The 18,438-nt window shown below is 41.1% G+C and overlaps 1 long non-coding RNA gene across 1 annotated transcript in view; it reads left to right on the top strand.

Moving 5' to 3' along the window:
• LOC134673283 (uncharacterized) overlaps positions 1-17,489 on the top strand; it is a 30,445-nt gene extending 12,956 nt beyond the window's left edge. The window contains exon 2 of the long non-coding RNA XR_010099449.1: positions 17,230-17,489. This is a non-coding gene — a long non-coding RNA (uncharacterized LOC134673283). The remainder of the gene's footprint in view (positions 1-17,229) is intronic.
• The last annotated feature ends 949 nt before the right edge of the window (positions 17,490-18,438 follow it).

The raw sequence follows: 18,438 nt of genomic DNA on the forward strand, positions 1-18,438 counted from the left end.
TATATCGGTATAGGCATGCGGCCCAAGATTACCACGTGAAAATTTTTTTTTGGAAAAAACCAAAATGGCGGCTGACACGGGCAAAGTCAAATTTCCAAGTAGGTTAAGCGAGCCCGAAGGGCGAGCTTCAGGCCGGGAGGCCGCAGGCCGACCCGCGACGGGCCGTGAGGCCCGGAGCCTCCACCCCGACTCCCGGAACGCAAGGCCGAAGGCCGAGCTACGTGAATGCGGTGCTCCCAAACGTTATAGTCGTTCTACCAAGCCAATTGTCTTGATAAGCGGAGCCGGCGGGCCGAAAGCCCGACGGCGGTGCGTCGAGGCTCGCGAAGATCGAAGGCCGAACTCCGCGTAGGTCCGAAGGCCCGAAGCGTCACACGAGAGGGGGAAGTTGGAGCTTCAACACGACCCCATAGGAAAAGTGTCTTAGACAAGCGACGTGAGGTTGTCAAGACACTTTTACTATTGGGTCGTGTTTAAACTCCAACTTCCCGCTTACGCCCCAAATCAAAACCAACCCTCCAAGCGTTTTATTTAATAAGCGAAGCGGCGGGCCGAAGGCCCGACGCTGAACTACGAAACCCAGCGAAGGACGAAGGCCGAGCTCCGCGTATAGGGCCGAAGGCCCGGAGCGTCCCATACGATTTCCCAAGCACGCCAGGCCGAAGGCCGAGCTGCGGGAATGAAGTGCTCGCGTGCGGACCTTTTCGTCCTAGCAAAGGTACAACTTTATTTCTTTTTCCCTTTGGAAAATAAACTAATACACAATTACAACAGCACAAACAACAGCAACAACACGCGCACCGGGGGGCCTAGAGCAGTTTATATCCAGTAAAAACGTACGGATACATGACGGATACGTATTCCGTTCATCCAGTATTCGATGACAAAACGGAATGTCATAATTTTACGGACCGAAATTTTTTACTGTATACTGAATACTGTGTCATATGTGAAGTCGCTCATACAACTCCATACGCCATCAATGAAAAAAAAACGTATACGACAAAACGGAACAGTAAAACGGACACCCTGTGTGAACGGGCTGTTACTCTGCCAAAAGACTGCTGTTGTCCGCGAAACGAAAATCGGCGTAATTTTACTATCGGATGGGAATCAATAGGGCACTATATCAACCATCTTACTACCTTAGCGAAATGGCATCTGTCGGGACTTTTTGTGAACATTCAGATCCATGGACAAGTTTACCAGAAATCTTTGACAAAAACAACATTTTAGAATGGTCCCTCTTGTATCACCTTGATAGTAACTCAATCGGTGTGGCTTCATCAATAGACACGAGTAAAAATTCAAGTCGCACCCTGCTTTCTAAATCGGGCTCAAATTCGGCGCTCCACAACATACATCATATGTAATATGTATGGGCACCGCACCGCGCCCGTTACATTATGGAGCACGGACCGCGCTTTCGTGACCATTATTTTTAATTACAACGAAAGAGTTTAAATGTGGCGAGGTACCCATTAATTGGCAGTACCTAACTACGGATGCTTACTGGACAAACATATTACATATATAGAGTCATGCGATGCATTAGGAGGCACAAACTTGCAGACCCATAGGTCAGCATAATGGCCCATTAAATATTATAAAACAGGTTCTTCTCGCTCCGTAGTGACTATCGAACCCCATAAAGGCTCATTTAGACGGCGCTCGAACTCGTATGCGATTTTAGTTCCATTGCAAACTATTGAGGTCACATCCATTCAGCCGACCAAACAAACACTGCAATGTAATGAAACTCGCATACGCGTTCTCGCATCGTCTTAATAAGCCTTAACTCACACCACCAAATCCTGCTTTCCTTGTCTCTGCCCAACTCCAAATTTTTAGCTATCTTCTAGTATACTTATTGGTTACTGGTTAGTTGAGGACGTTGAGATGTCTAAAACACCCTGAGTCCCTGACATCGTCAAGTCTCCCCCGAAATCCTGACAAAGGACCAAAAATCCTGTCTTGTCAGGGGAAATCAATACCTACATGACAAACCCTTATGTTTATAAATAAAAGGCTTATTAGTTGACGTCGCCCTGTAGCCTGCATTTGTCACGCCGTCGCGGCACGACGGCACGATCACCGGTGAAGCCGCTACGTTACCCGCCATATAGGCGCACTTTCCTTGCCTACAATACAAAGCAATTTGCTCGTTATCATGATACTTGAGATTGCGCTGAATTGAGTGATTTTATAGTTGTTGTAACTATATAGTTGCTAGGTCAGCCTAAGTACATATAAAAGTAGGAAATTTGTAACGAGTGGCCGTAAATTGAAACAAGAGGGAGTGTTTTAAATCGACACGAGTTGCGAATTAGCTATTCGCAAATCGCACGTGTACCGTACAGTCCGTACAGCACACGTCACAGATTATATCGTTTTTCGTGTCTTGTAATTGCCTGGCTAATGAAGTTAATTCCCGGCTACTGTCGCTTGCTGGGCGATACGATCTGGGATTCTAGGACTTCTGGGAGATTATTATTAAGGCCCATCGATGGTTAAGTTATGACCGCTGTTAGTACATTCTTCAGGAAAAGCCTTTTCAAGCCAAATTTTCCGAAACTACATTTTATAATCGTCAATCTGAACCTGAAGATTGATATATGGTCATAAGGGTTTTAGTTAGGTATGGCAACTTATCGAGCATTCCACGGAGTGTACGTGTCCCGTACAAACGCATATTAATTTACATATTTGTATTTTTTCCAGTGCTTTAAGTCCATGATAACATATATTTTAAAGCTTTGATTTGATCGTTGCTTACAAAAAAATGAAATTCAGGTATGTGCGGGACAACGGACAATTTTGTAGAAAGCACCATATGAAGTTATGACTGATTAAATTATTCGCTTGTCCTATTAACATGGTATTATAAGATGCACAACGCTTCCTTCATCGGATGTGTCTTGTATCAATGTAAGTATATTAACAATAACATTGGACTTTCCATTTTAAACCTTATCTCTTTGCAGTATGGTTAAAGAAAGGTCACTTACTTGTGTCAACGATGGCCCTATCAGCAACACATTTACTTGATCATCGGTGGACTTTATCTAGTTATAATAAGGGCTATAAAAAGTCGCCGCGACCGTCGAGTCGAGGCGGATATCTCATCGTTATACGAGTATCTACGAGCAGTCGTTTCCTGTGACATAGGATAGATTGTTGACTTTGTTGAGTGTGTCGAGTAGCGTTTTCCTTCGGGGTTTGACGAGACTGAAAAAAGTAAGCGAACCACATTTTTCTAAATATTATTTGTTACAAGGCTGCCTCGGACCAGCCGGCATACCAATCAAGCTAATCGTAACCAAGCAGAAGCGAAACCACGTGACAATCGTTTACCTATAGGAGACACCAATCTAGCCAAAATAATGTATGAAATAATCACGTGACTAGACTGTTTTCACGGTCAATGATAATCGCATTGAAGTCCAAAGAATGTAGCCGAAACGGTCCGCCGGTCCGCGCCGCGACGCCGGACAGAGCAGAGCGGGCAGAGCTGACCGCCGGATCAAATTCCCTATATTATACGTGTCTACGTGTAGGACACCGGTCGTCAGGAAGGCTAGCTTGCAGCGACTAATTGGGCCCTACGGAGAAGTGGAAGGGTTTGGTTACACGCCGGAGCGGTCGAGTTACAGGTATTTCATTATTTCTTAGTAAGCACTTCATTTGAACCAATATTGTGGGATCTTCGATGTCTAGTATCTTCTGAACGCGGCGGGTCTCAAAGTATTTTACAACAAAAAGATTAGAGCCTGCCTTTTGACTCTGCACTATTTGAATTCAGGGTTTCTAATTCAGCCTGGAAAAGGCATCGCTCGTCGGTCCATTCATGGAAACAAAGAAGAGAAATCCATAATACCTACACTACTCCCATCTTAAAGGCTGGCAACCCACTTGCAACCCATCTTGTGTTGCAGGTGTTTATGGGCGACGGTAATTTCTTGCCATTAGGCGATTCGTCTGCTCATTTGCCTACTATACCATGAAAAAAAACATTTATTTCCATTGGTGTTTTCTATAAACCAAAGGCCTCCAGGGCTCCAGTGTCACTGGTGTTGGCGAACGTTCGTTACACGAGTACGACAACAGCACGATATTATTTACTAGCGTGAGACGCAGGACGTCACGTATCTGTATCACGTTTCTTTCTAAGTATGGGTTTATGTTTCGTTTACTTATTATTAACGAAACATTCTCGGCATTTGACAAAATTGTTTCTTTAAGATCCCTTTGAGATTAATCTGAGGTAGATACAGTCATCAGCGGATGAAACAACGCGGTTTAGAAAATTTGAGATCAATTTGAACGAGGTGCCTGAGAAAGAGCAACTATAACCCATTTCGATGCATTTCAGTGTAGGCAGCGATGTTCACAACAAACTTGAAGACTAGTTTCATATAAAATTGAGCAGTCAACATGACAAGTGCACATGCTGTTATGTAAACCCCCCCCCCCCGCGCCTCCAAGAAATACTCCCTCTCCACCCCCACACCTCTGGGCATGCTGTCACCTTACCAGCAAGCAAACAATGTTACAAGTCCCGAACAAACGGTGATATTATTGTACACGGTGTCAGGGAGCGCAGCTGCGCTGAAAGCTTTTCGATTATGGTAACATTCCATTTCTAACCGCATCTGCACTACCGGTACTGAACGCGTCGCTGTCATTGTCAATTTCCATACCAAAATGAACAGTAATGCAGCTGTCGTTGGAAATGGACTGTCACCTTTAGTTGCACACTTTCAGCAATCAAACGTACAACCTAGATTGTAATATTAACGTAACGTGTAGGTGTGTATCGCTCACAATTTAACGATAGTCAGCAGGTATGCAGGTAAAGAAATGGATGTCTACTGTCGAGACTCACCCACTCAATCCCAGGGTGTGGTGTGTATTCTGTGACGCGCCCACAGTGTCCATATGTGGGACCGTCTTGCCAGAGTTGATTGTTATTGAGTATTCGATTCGAATACGACAGGAATATTAAGATGCGTAAATTAATGTTGCGATTTAAGTGATGTAACTAAATTATTGATAAATCTTTGGCCATGGTTTAAAGAACTGGCATTTATGATAGACATAGGAGATGGCACTAGACTACACTACACATCGTTAGCTTAAATTGTTCAAACAATCGTTGCGTCCGAGATTTAAACATCGATCTTGAAATGCCTAGATACATTACTGTGTCTCTTCACTTTGGTCTTGCGCAAGAACTTTCCCCGGCGTTCCCTGTTTTTGCCACCGCCTGACCGCACCCAGCGGACCTCACTACTTGCAAGTTGGTTAATTAACTGTCCAAAACTGGTGAACGACGTTACAGTACCGGTTGGACACTTAACTTCGTGAATGGAGAAATGCCCGATATTCGATAATGTTGATTAATGTTTACACTAAAAGTCAGTTAGTTTCATGAACCAACGACCATGTTTCGGTACGGTACTTACCCTTTGAAAACGTCTTTTTTCGACGCGTCGAAGTTTTGGAATCTTCGGCGTTTCGAAATCAATGTGAAGTCCAGTAGGTAATAATCAGATTACAGAAATACAGAGCGTAATTAACACGTTCTGCATATACCTATTTTATTATAGATCTATTGTATAAGTAAGTATGTGTAAGAAGAAACCCGCTAATAGCTTTTAGCCCCCATTGTAACACAAAGGCATCAAATAACGATCCAATTATGCCTCAAAAACTCTCCACCCCTTTCTGCAAATGGCGGATCAGCTGACGAGGACTGATTAGAGACCGTATCAGTAACAGACTGTCATTAATACTGGCGATACAAAGGCTGGGGCGTCACGAGTCACAAATGACGCGATAATACCGGGCCCTGCGCGTTTTAATCTTATTCGGGACGCGAACAAGTGAGTCGGATACTCGTAGAATACCGAGGGTCTACAGCAAACAACGAAATTTGGATCGTCTATAGGTTTCCATTTAATATTATATGCATATTCCAGTAATTATAGAGATATTGAGAGACGATTTTCGAATGACGTTCACTCCAAAAACATCTATATTTTTCAGACAAATCAAAATTGCATTTGTATTGGCAAGTTTTGGTCATGTTTTGGTTGGGGGGCTAGAGGTGACGGATTTGTAATTTACATTAATAAAAAGTGCCACCATCCGAAAATCGTTAGTTCAAACCTGAAGCTGAGCAGAGAAAAAAACGTTATCGAAAAAAATGCAAAAAGATGACTAAAATTGGGTCATAATCAGAGATGCGTAAAAAGTATTTAAATACAAAATACAAATACTTCCTTAATAATACTATTTCAAATGCAAAATACAAAATGGTTTTGGAATTTGTATTTAAATACAAAATACGAAATAGGTATTTTAAAAATACAAATACTTTGCGATAAAAGGTACTCTGAGTAGTGAATACCTAGTCTGAATTAAAAAGTATTACTCGGAATTTCCAAGTTGAAAAGACTCTCTTTATTCTTTGAAATCAATCCTCTATCTAAAGTGCAAATTTCTAGTTGTTTGCTCATATTAACTGGTAGGATGTAGGTATGGATGATGGTTTTTAACGGCCAACTTTTAAAGCATTAATTTGTAATGATTTACAGCTAGTACAATGCCTCTCGTTAGTGTGATGAAAACGTCTCGTTTGTATTTCACCAGGGCAGAAAAGTTTGTTCTCCTCTCGTGCCTTGAAACCCTCGCAACACTCAAGATTCCACTTTTTTAACCACTCGCTACGCTTGTGGTCATGTGCGACGTTACTAAACAGATTCAATAGTTCCATGTTAAAAGAATGAGAGAGTTGCCAGGATTATTGTAACATCAGAAGAGATTGTAACTCCTACCTACATTACCTACCTACTATAAAGTATTTTGTATTTTGAAAATAGAAAATAGGTCCCAAAAACTATTTCAAATAAAATACAAAATAGTTTTCTTCAAAAGGTATTTAAATATAAAATACAAAATAGGTATGTATTTTGCATTTTGTATTTGCATTTTAAATACAAGCATTTCAAATAAGTCACATCTCTGGTCATAATCCTTATTCTACTCCGACACAGACTATCTACATTATAATTACCCGAGAAAGTTCTTTGATGGCTGGTTATTAACACTTACTCGAATACATTTGATAAGCTAAGCGTTCGTAATAACAACACAGTTGTTAACGGGTTTACGACTCGCGGGAACGTGGACATATAATTATGTTTCGTGTTTGTTTGTTCGTTCGTACAAACACAGACACTAGCATGCCTTCAAATGGTTCGGGTTTTAAAAGTAATTGGGCGGCGGATGTTAATTGTTTCTGGGAAAGGAAGAAACGCAATGCGTCCTATTAGACAGGTCATATTTTTCATAAAAACGATTTCGACTGGCAAAGCATATTACTTTTTGGCAACCGGGTTTTTTAACCTAATTAGACCCCGCTGGATCCGAATTTGCCGGTTGCTTGATCGAATTCTTGACCGGAAGTGAGATATTTGACATTAAAGGTCCCTTTTTTTCGTTTTTCGTAAATAACTCTTAAACGGTGGCGCATAGCAAAAAATGTTCTATTACATAAGTAATCTGCATAAAATTGCCTACAAGAAACATTCGGTACAATTTTTCGCTAGGATCAATATTCAAAGAGATTTCAACGCGGGAAATTTAATTATAATCACTTCTAAGGTCCCGTTTTTTAGGTTTTCGTAAATAACTCATAAACGGTGGCCAATATCAAAAAATGTTGTGAGACTTTAATAATCTACACAAAATTTTGAATAAAAAAGATTCAGTACACTTTTCGCAGGGATCAATATTTAAAAAGATAATAAAGAGGGAAAGTTAATTATAATAAATTCTAAGGTTCCTTGTTTTTATTTTTTCGTTAATAATTTGAAAAGTATGACTCATAGCAAAAAAAATCTTATACATAAATAATAAACGTAAAATTTCCTACAAGAAACATTTAGAACACTTTTCGCTAGGATCAATATTTAAAAAGACAAAGCAGCGGGTAAGTTAATTATAATCAATTTTAAAGTCCCTTTTTAGTTTTGTGTAAATAACTCGTAAACGGTGTCCCATAGCAAAATAGGTTTTTAAGAACAAATTATCTACATAAAATTTCCTCCAAAAAACATCTAGAACACTTTTCTCTAGGATCAATATTTCAAGCGATATTAAAGGAAGAAAGTTAATTACAATCAGTTCACAGGTCACTTTTTTTTAGAGTTTCGTAAATAACTTGTAAACGGTGGCCCGTTGCAAAACAATATTCTACATAAATACTAAACATAAAATTGTCCACAAAAAAGGTTCTGTACACTTTTTCGCTACGATCAATATTTAAAGAGGTATTAAAGGGGGTAAGTTAATTATAATCAATTTTCAGGTCTCTATTTTTAGGTTTTCGTAAATGACTCGTAAAATAAGGCTCATAGCAAAATAAGTTCTTAATGTTCTTGTAAATAAGTAATCGATATAAAATTGTCTACGAAAAACATATGGAACACTTTTCTCTTTTTAGGGTTCCGTACCTCAAAATGAAAATAAACCGGCCAAGCGCGAGTCGGACTCGCGTTGCAAGGGTTCCGTACATTACCCAATTTTTAACAATGTATTTTGTATATGTGAAACGCGAGTGATTGCCTTTAAAAAACCTGTCGGGATCGGTTCAAAAACTAAGTAATGCCCGACTCGCGCTTGACTGCATAATTCTAATAGGTTTTCCTGTCATCTATAGAGGTTCTATTCTGTATATTTTTTCAAAATTTTGGACCCAATAGTTTCGGAGATAAAGCCCCTCCCCCCAAAATAAAACTTTAAAATACAAAAAATGACCACCCCCCCCCCTTTATCTCCGAAACTACTGGGTCTACATTTTTAAAATATAATAAAATAAAATAGTTCTTTACCTATATAGACGAAAACCTAAAAATAGGGACCTGGAAATTGAATATAATTAACTTACCCCCTTTAATACCTCTTTAAATATTGATCGTAGCGAAAAAGTGTACAGAACCTTTTTTTGTGGACAATTTTATGTTTAGTATTTATGTAGAATATTGTTTTGCAACGGTGGCCCGTTTACGAGTTATTTACGAAAAACTAAAAAAAAGTGACCTGTGAACTGATTGTAATTAACGTTCTTCCTTTAATATCGCTTGAAATATTGATCCTAGAGAAAAGTGTTCTGGATGTTTTTTGGAGGAAATTTTATGTACATAATTTGTTCTTAAAAACCTATTTTGCTATGGGTCACCGTTTACGAGTTATTTACAAAAAACTAAAAAGGGACTTTAAAATTGATTATAATATTTATAATTAACTTACCCGCTGCTTTGTCTTTTTACATATTGATCCTAGCGAAACGTGTTCTAAATGTTTCTTGTAGGAAATTTTACGTTTATTATTTATGTATAAGATTTTTTTGCTATGAGTCATACTTTTCAAATTGTTAACGAAAAAATAAAAACAAGGAACCTTAGAATTTATTATAATTAACTTTCCCTCTTTATTATCTTTTTAAATATTGATCCCTGCGAAAAGTGTACTGATTCTTTTTCATTCAAAATTTTGTGTAGATTATTAACGTCTAACAACATTTTTTGATATTGGCCACCGTTTATGAGTTATTTGCGAAAACCTAAAAAACGGGACCTTAGAAGTGATTATAATTAAATTTCCCGCGTTGAAATCTCTTTGAATATTGATCCTAGCGAAAAATTGTACTGAATCTTTCTTGTAGGCAATTTTATGTAGATTACTTATGTAATAGAATATTTTTTGCTATGCGCCACTGTTTAAGAGTTATTTACGAAAAACGAAAAAAAGGGACCTTTAATGTCAAATATCTCACTTCCGGTCAAGATTTCTATCGAGCAACCGGCAAATTCGGATTCAGCGGGGTCTAATTAGGTTAAAAAACCCGGTTGCCAAAAAGTAATATGATTTGCCAGTCGCATCAAGAAGGAGAGCGATTTTGAATTTTTTTGTCTAGTCTATATCCTATTTGAAACAATATTCGTACGCACCAATATTCGTAAAAAAATAAGTACCTCTTTTTCGTACTATGCCTACCGAAATTGGGGCAACCATTATGCATCTCGAATACGAATCACAAATTAAGTTAATTTTGGCCTGAATATAATAGTAGTTATTGCTTTCCGTGATTAAAATTCCATGTTCAGACTCAGAGCATCTTCGTACCAATATTAATCTAGATCGCACAGAGACCAAGCCGACAGTTACCTACTTTCGCAATTATACTATTAGTAGGGATGTCTTTATGGCTGCTCTTTTCTTATTTTGAATATTATAGCCTTTATCTATGTAAATATGTCTAATGTATGCTTTTTCTTTTTTTTGTTCATTTTCTTTTAGCTGTCGTGGTTATTTCACCTGACGCTGACGATCTCATCGGAAGATCAGCGCAGGAAGTCAGCGCTGATTTTGTGGCACTTTGTCTCTCCTATTTCTTGATCTCGTGTTTGCTACGAATAAATAATTCTTATACTATTTTTAAAGTCTGATAAAAGGAAATGAAAACAGATATGTATAGAACATTATATTACCTTGCTAGTTTATCAAGTGCGGGTGGTCTAACATTCTGCGCCGTCCTGCTGGAGGCAAAATTAATCTGCTTGTGTTATTACATTCTGATTGTTTATCCAACTACCTACTACTTACAGGCAAGAGGCTAATATTTTCCATCTTAATAGAATGTCTGGTTAAGACATTACTGCCTTTCCGAATGTAGGTAATATAAACACACTAGCAGTCAATAGACTTCAAAATTACCTTCGGCTATATTAATTAGTGCATGAATGTATGTGAGTAAAAGACTAGGCAAACATTGCAACAGATAAAAAACTTAGTCCAGAAAACAGACGTGCTGTCTTACTACATGTCGTGAGCGTTATCAGTCATCTGTACTGCGTATACCATCGTCAATATAGTAAACTTTCCCGCACCTTATTCCCATGGTTATACGGTCTATCTACGGTCAACCAATGTTGTAGTTTTAATACCTTTAGTTAAGAGCGCTCTTACAAGAAAAGTCGAAATAATGCAAAATTGATGATACTAGTCGACGAAATTCAGGACTTTGTGCTCATTATTAGACACAATGAGTACTTGTTCCAGTAAAAGCATCTTCTTATCTTTTTAAATATCGTTGTAAATATTAGAAAAAGGACTTATTGAATTAGTAATGATTTTTTTTCTGATGGTCGTTTCCGAAAAACCTCGTGAAGCACTGAATGGCAAGCTCTTATTTGGAAATGTTGAGAAGTTTACTCTGCTAAACCTGGCTATTTTGTATTACTAATAACCTGTACTTTAGGCATATCAAACGATATTTGTCCTACATACCTTTGAGAAAGAGAAAATCAAAGTAAAACGAACTCAATTTTCTCTCCGAAACAAGTGTCAATTCCTACGAAAATCTACTTAATATCGAAGTCATTTTCATACTCAAGCAATCTGCAACGTTTGCTTATACTATTGGTATACATTAGTGTTTATAAAATTCTACTATAATTTTTTGGCAATTTTTTGAAAACTACTCTATATTACCGATGACGCGCGCTGCGCCAGCTCAGTGCCGCGGCGAAGCTTGTAGAGGCAGGACGTGTGTCGGTCGGCTCCGCACATTTTCAACGGCGACGACGAGGTTTTTTATCATTGTGTGCGGCGGGCGCCGTGTAAAACGCTATACTGTGTGCGTGAAAACCGCAACGAGAGACTTTGATCCTAGCACTGTTTTTATAGTATTATAATTTATAATGGTACAGTTTAACAAACTACCGGACAGGATTAAAAATATTTGAAACGACCTGACATTCTATATGTATTTATTTGACTCATGATAGTACTCAGGGTCTGATGATGGAGCCGGAAGGTGCTCACCGGTACCAATCAACCATGCAACTAAACCACTTCGTGTTTAGGCTCGTTTGATTCGTCTCAACAAGATCTTTGACACAAGATAGTACTCAGGGTCTGATGATGGAGCCGGAAGGTGGTCACCAGTACCAATCAACCATGCAACTAAACCACTTCGTGTTTAGGCTCGTTTAATTCGTCTCAACAAGATCTTTGACACAAGACAGTGCTCAGGGTCTGATGATGGAGCCGGAAGGTGGTCACCGGTACCAATTAACCATGCAACTAAACCACTTCGTGTTTGGGCTCGTTTGATTCATCTCAACAAGATCTTTAACACAAGATAGTACTCAGGGTCTGATGATGGAACCGGAAGGTGGTCACCGGTACCAATCAACCATGCAACTAAACCACTTCGTGTTTGGGCTCGTTTGATTCGTCTCAACAAGATCTTTGACACAAGATAGTACTCAGGGTCTGATGATGGAGCCGGAAGGTGGTCACCAGTACCAATCAACCATGCAACTAAACCACTTCGTGTTTAGGCTCGTTTAATTCGTCTCAACAAGATCTTTGACACAAGACAGTACTCAGGGTCTGATGATGGAGCCGGAAGGTGGTCACCGGTACCAATTAACCATGCAACTAAACCACTTCGTGTTTGGGCTCGTTTGATTCATCTCAACAAGATCTTTAACACAAGATAGTACTCAGGGTCTGATGATGGAACCGGAAGGTGGTCACCGGTACCAATCAACCATGCAACTAAACCACTTCGTGTTTGGGCTCGTTTGATTCGTCTCAACAAGATCTTTGACACAAGATAGTACTCAAGGTCTGATGAGGGAGCCGGAATGTGGTCACCGGTACCAATCAACCATGCAAATAAACCACTTCGTGTTTGGGCTCGTTTGATTCATCTCAACAAGATCTTTGACACAAGATAGTACTCAAGGTCTGATGATGGAGCCGGAATGTGGTCACCGGTACCAATCAACCATGCAACTAAACCACTTCGTGGTTGGGCTCGTTTGATTCGTCTCAACAAGATCTTTGACACAAGATAGCACTCAGGGTCTGATGATGGAGCTCGAAGGTGGCGACGGGTACCTGTCTATCATGTAACTAAACCACTTCATGTTTGGGCTCGTTTGATTCGTCTCAACAAGACCTTGGACACAAGATAGTACTCAGGATCTGATGATGGAGCTGGAAGGTGGCCACGAATGGTGGTACCAGTCTACCATGTAACTGAACCACTTCGTGTTTGGGCTTCGTGTTTGGGCTTCGTGTTTGGTTCATCATCTAGTGTCTAAGATCTTGTTGAGATGAATCAAACGAGCCTAAACACGAAGTGGTTTAGTTGCATGGTTGATTGGTACCGGTGACCACCTTCCAGCTCCATCATCATTCTGAGTATCACCTAGTGTCAAAGATCTTGTTGAGACTAATCAAACGAGCCTAAACATGAAGTGGTTTAGTTGCATGGTTGATTGGTACCGGTGACCACCTTCCAGCTCCATCATCAGACCCTGAGTACTGTCTTGTGTCAAAGATCTTGTTGAGAGGAATCAAACGAGCCCAAACACGAAGTGGTTTAGTTACATGATAGACTGGTACCCGTGGCCACCTTCCAGCTCCATCATCAGACCCTGTGTATCTTCAGTGTCAAAGATCTTGTTGAGACGAATCAAACGAGCCTAATCATGTTACTACATGGTTGATTGGTATCCGTGACCACCTTGATCATCATCATTATCATCAGATCCTCAGTACCAGTTCGTTTTTAAACCCTCGTTGATACAAACTTTACAACCTATAGGTACCAAATGCAATGACGAAACATGTAAATAAGCGAGTACCTATAATTTCTTTCGAGTAATATACCTTCATAAGTACGAGTATGGTGCTATTCATAAATTACGTCGTTTCAAATGGGAGGAGGGGGGGGGGTCTGGACATCGGATGATGGTAGCATGACGTAGGAGGAAACAGAGTCATCCGAAGCATGATTTTTGGATGATTAGAGGGATGGGGGGGTCAAAAATAGTCAAAAATAGATGACGTAATTTATGAACAGCCCCTATGTACATTTGCACTGCATTTATTATTTTCGTACCTACCAAATAACAGTTTTAGGACTTTAAAAGTTAAGTACAGTTAGTGTTGTTATGATTGGTTTCAATATGCTTCGCAAAGGATCAAGAATGTTTGATCCATCATTGTAGTGCGAGTGTGGTAGAAGGGATCGGCATACTGAGCTCGCACGGCCTGCCGCAGCGCGTAAAATACCTAAACTCGCTCAACCCCGAAATGTAATAGCACTCTTAAGTAACACAGTTACATGACTAATCTTAAACTTTATTGCAAAAGGCATAGAGTCCATCGATGGTCCATTAAGTTAGCTCAATCCCTTGATAAAGTTCCCTGACCTTTCGTAAACCTTATGGCAACGACATAAGGTTTATGTACGGGTTAATCAAGTGTATTAGTGGACCGTGGAGACACGATCCGTCGGGCACGACACGGGATCATGCATGTCCTTATTCCGAGGCCGATTAATATCGGTGACATGCGTCTAATCTGTCTTAATAAGGTCTTTGCGTGCACTGTACTTGTAGAGACAATCGCTCAAGGCAAAGGTTCTCTTTTGATACCTCTGGAGAGTCTCTGAGTCCTACAGTAATTCTTGATAGCTTTTCATACAGCAGCGTGTTAGATATGAAGCACGCGAAAAGAATTCGGAGACAATTTTTCCTGGCTCGAAACTTGCTGTTGCTGCAAAGGTTGCCCAAGTATGCTTGATGGGCGTGGTCGGTGGGGGCTAAAGTTGAAAGTCTTCGATTTTTGCAGGCCTTTGCTCAGCAGTGGTACACTCAAATATATGTAAGTATATAGTTACAGAATCAACGTCATGTCACTACATACTCATAATTTGGATCATCATAATAATACGTCGTAAAACGAGTGCCATTTTTAGGGTTCCGTAGCCAAATGGCAAAAAAACGGAACCCTTACAGATTCGTCATGTCTGTCTGTCTGTCTGTCTGTCCGTCCGTATGTCACAGCCACTTTTTTCCAAAACTATAAGCACTATACTGTTGAAACTTGGTAAGTAGATGTATTCAGTGAACCGCATTAACCTCCTGAGTCCTGTTGTCCTTTTCAAAGGACATATAAAACAAACAATTATGAACCTTATTGGCGTTTTTTCGTATACATGCCGGGCCCAGTCCGTACGTACAACTATATAAGCATGACGGACGACTCTGGCTCGTCAGTAATGGAGAAACAGTGCAAGTCGTGCGGTGGAACAGACCACCATCGCAGAAGCTCTGCGAAGTGTACCAACTACCTGCCTCCGATTCGAAAACGTAAATTGAGTGATGGCGCAGCGCAAACCCTGGATATCTACGTCGTCAAACGCGGTCTGTGCTCCGCGTTGTGTCCTCTTCTCTCGCCTCAACGCCGATCCAGACTGCTCGAAGAGATCAGACGGGACGTGCGTGACCTGTCGCGCATCTACATCCAACTGGGCATATTTTACAATCTCTACATGAAGACGACCCCCGCTCTACCTGACATACCGGACGTGTTGAATTTCGTTTACGCGATGAAGGGCAAAGGACCGTACGCCGAATCATACACTAGGTACTTTGGCGATCACCATCGTTACGATGGTAAGCTGCGTTCGTTTATCGTGCAAGAACTGGCCAAGCAGTATGAGACCACATTGCGCACCAACATAACTATGCACGCGTATTCGAGACTGGCTCGCTACTTCAAAGTGAAGCGCAACGACGAACGTCTCTTTCGAGCCTACTATAGCAGAATTTTGCCCGACGGCGACGACAATACGAGCCGGGAGATCGCTCGCGTGTGTACCGTCATTAACAAGGACACCGTGGAGGGTTCGCGGTGGTGGAAGACCGTACCCGAATGGATGCGCATACAGCAGGGAATGGAGACGCGCAGTTTCCGTCTATTTCCACAGCCGTCGCACGGACTCAAGCACGTGATGTATACATCGACAGGATGGTTCGAGCTGCTGCGTCGAGTCGCTCCCGATACCGTCCCCGGCACGTGGAACAAAATTACCGATCATCTTAGTCAACTGTGGACACCGTGGTTGGACGTGCCGGCCACCAAATTCGGCTGTTGTCTTCAGACGGACGGCGTGAGCGTGAGTCTCTCGATGAATCGGTGTGCCAAGCCGGAGATGACGGAGAAAAAGAAGAAGCGGCGCGTCGAGTACGACAGAGTTATAGCGGTGGACCCCGGCTCGCGCGTGCCCCTGGCCACCGTCGAATCCAAGCGGTATTCCTTCAAACGGGTCACGCGCAAATATGTACGTTCTCACACGCTCGAATGGAAGAGAGATCGCGTACGCAACAAACTCATCGCTCCGATACTGGCCGAGATGCAAAAGGATAGAGAATCACTAAATTTTCCGGTCTCTTCCAAAAATACGGATCACGTGATCGAATACAGCGTCTTTCGCATGAAGTGGTTCGAAGCCATGCAAGTACCGTACGAGACGCACTCCAAACTGACGCGACTCGGATTGGACAAGTACATTCGTATCGCCAAGTGCGAGGAACGAATCGTGAGGGAAGTGTTTGATGGAGGAGGGGTGAGCGACGTGCTGGTGCTGTACGGCGCCGGGAGCAAGTTTATGAACACAGCGTCGTTCTCGGGGCGCAAGTTTCGACACGACTCGTTGCTAAAGAGATTGCGCAGTAAATCCAATATCCGTGTCGAAATCGTGGATGAGGCGTACACGTCACAGGCGTGTTCGGCCTGCAACCAGAGAACGGGAGTGTTTCAGAGAATTGGCATGAATCACCGACTACGCTGGGGAGTTTGTCCGACGTGCCACAGCGAGTTTGATCGGGACGAAAATGCCGCAAAAAACATATTGATCAACCATATTAGGTCTACCATCTGTAGGCCACGATGTCTTCCGGGGAGGGCATCGTAACCTCCCGAGAGAAAAATAAAACTCGGACGCAATAAGGTTGAAATTTCAATTTCAATTAATTTGTGTCTGGGACTCAGGAGGTTAAGATATTATCAAACTGCACAACGGGACTTAATCACGTATTTAAGTTTTAAGATTTACCTCCGACGTTTCGAGGACGGCGTTGTCCCCGTGGTCTCGGAGAAGACAGTCTTCTCCGAGACCACGGGGACAACGCCGTCCTCGAAACGTCGGAGGTAAATCTTAAAACTTAAATACGTGATTAAGTCCCGTTGTGCAGTTTGATAATGTTTAATAATCGTGAAAGTTTAAATCAGGGTTAAGATATTCATACAAAAATAGAAAAAAAATAGTAAATTTTTAGGGTTCCCCATACATAGAACTGAACCCCAAAATTTTTTTTTTCATCAAACCCATACGTGTGGGGTATCTATGGATAGGTCTTCAAAAATGATATTGAGGTTTCTAATATCATTTTCTTCTAAACTGAATAGTTTGCGCGAGAGACACTTCCAAAGTGGTAAAATGTGTCCCCCCCCCCCCCCCCCCTGTAACTTCTAAACTAAGAGAATGATAAAACTAAAAAAAATATATGATGTACATTACCATGCAAACTTCCACCGAAAATTGGTTTGAACAAGATTTGGTAAGTAGTTTTTTTTTAATACGTCATAAACCGTAAACCGCAATTTTATTGTTACTTGCTGTTACGGAACCCTTCATGGGCGAGTCCGACTCGCACTTGGCCGCTTTTTGAAGGTGCTTGTCTCATAAGCATAGGTGCGTTATATTAGAGCCATCTATACATGTTTGCGAAAATGAAATAATCCGATCCAGCGAACTGAGAACCTTCTTTTTGAAGCCAATTGAAAAAGATTTCGGTTTCTGCGCTGATTTGATATACCTACAAATACTACCTAAGCGTTGTCAGAAATTTTATCCCGTCCCGTAATATCAATATAATATGTAAGTGGCTTATTCGTGTCCTGTCACATCAATCAAATGTTTCATGGTCTGATACTTGTGTTGGAAGGGGGGGGGGGGCACTTCGGGACAGGTCACTCGTAATGCACCATAATGTATGATGGGACTAATTACCGGCCTACATATATACCTATACATGTGAAAAGTTTAAGGTTTTCTTCGATTTCACTGAGATTATCAAGGAGAAAGCTTGCCCCAAAGAAGATCAGTTTTATTTTTAGTTTAATATGAACTTGCAGTTTTGTACAGATTGTTGCAGATTGGAAGTGCTGGTGGCCTAGCGGTAAGAGCGTGTAACTTGCAATCTGGAGGTCGCGGGTTCAAACCCCAGCTCGTACCAATGAGTTTTTCGAAACTTATGTACGAAATATCATTTGATATTTGCCAGTCGCTTTTCGGTGAAGGAAAACATCGTGAGGAAACCGGACTAATCCCAGTAAGGCCTAATTTCCCCTCTGGGTTGGAAGGTCAGATGGCAGTCGCTTTGGTAAAAACTAGTGTCTACGTCAAATCACGGGTTTAGTTGTCAAGCGGACCCCAGGCTCCCATGAGCCGTGGCAAAATGCCGATGCCGGGATAACGCGAGGAAGAAGAAGAAGAAGAAG

Source organism: Cydia fagiglandana, chromosome 18 (assembly GCF_963556715.1).
Source record: "Cydia fagiglandana chromosome 18, ilCydFagi1.1, whole genome shotgun sequence".
In the NCBI taxonomy this organism is placed as follows: Eukaryota; Metazoa; Arthropoda; class Insecta; order Lepidoptera; family Tortricidae; genus Cydia; species Cydia fagiglandana.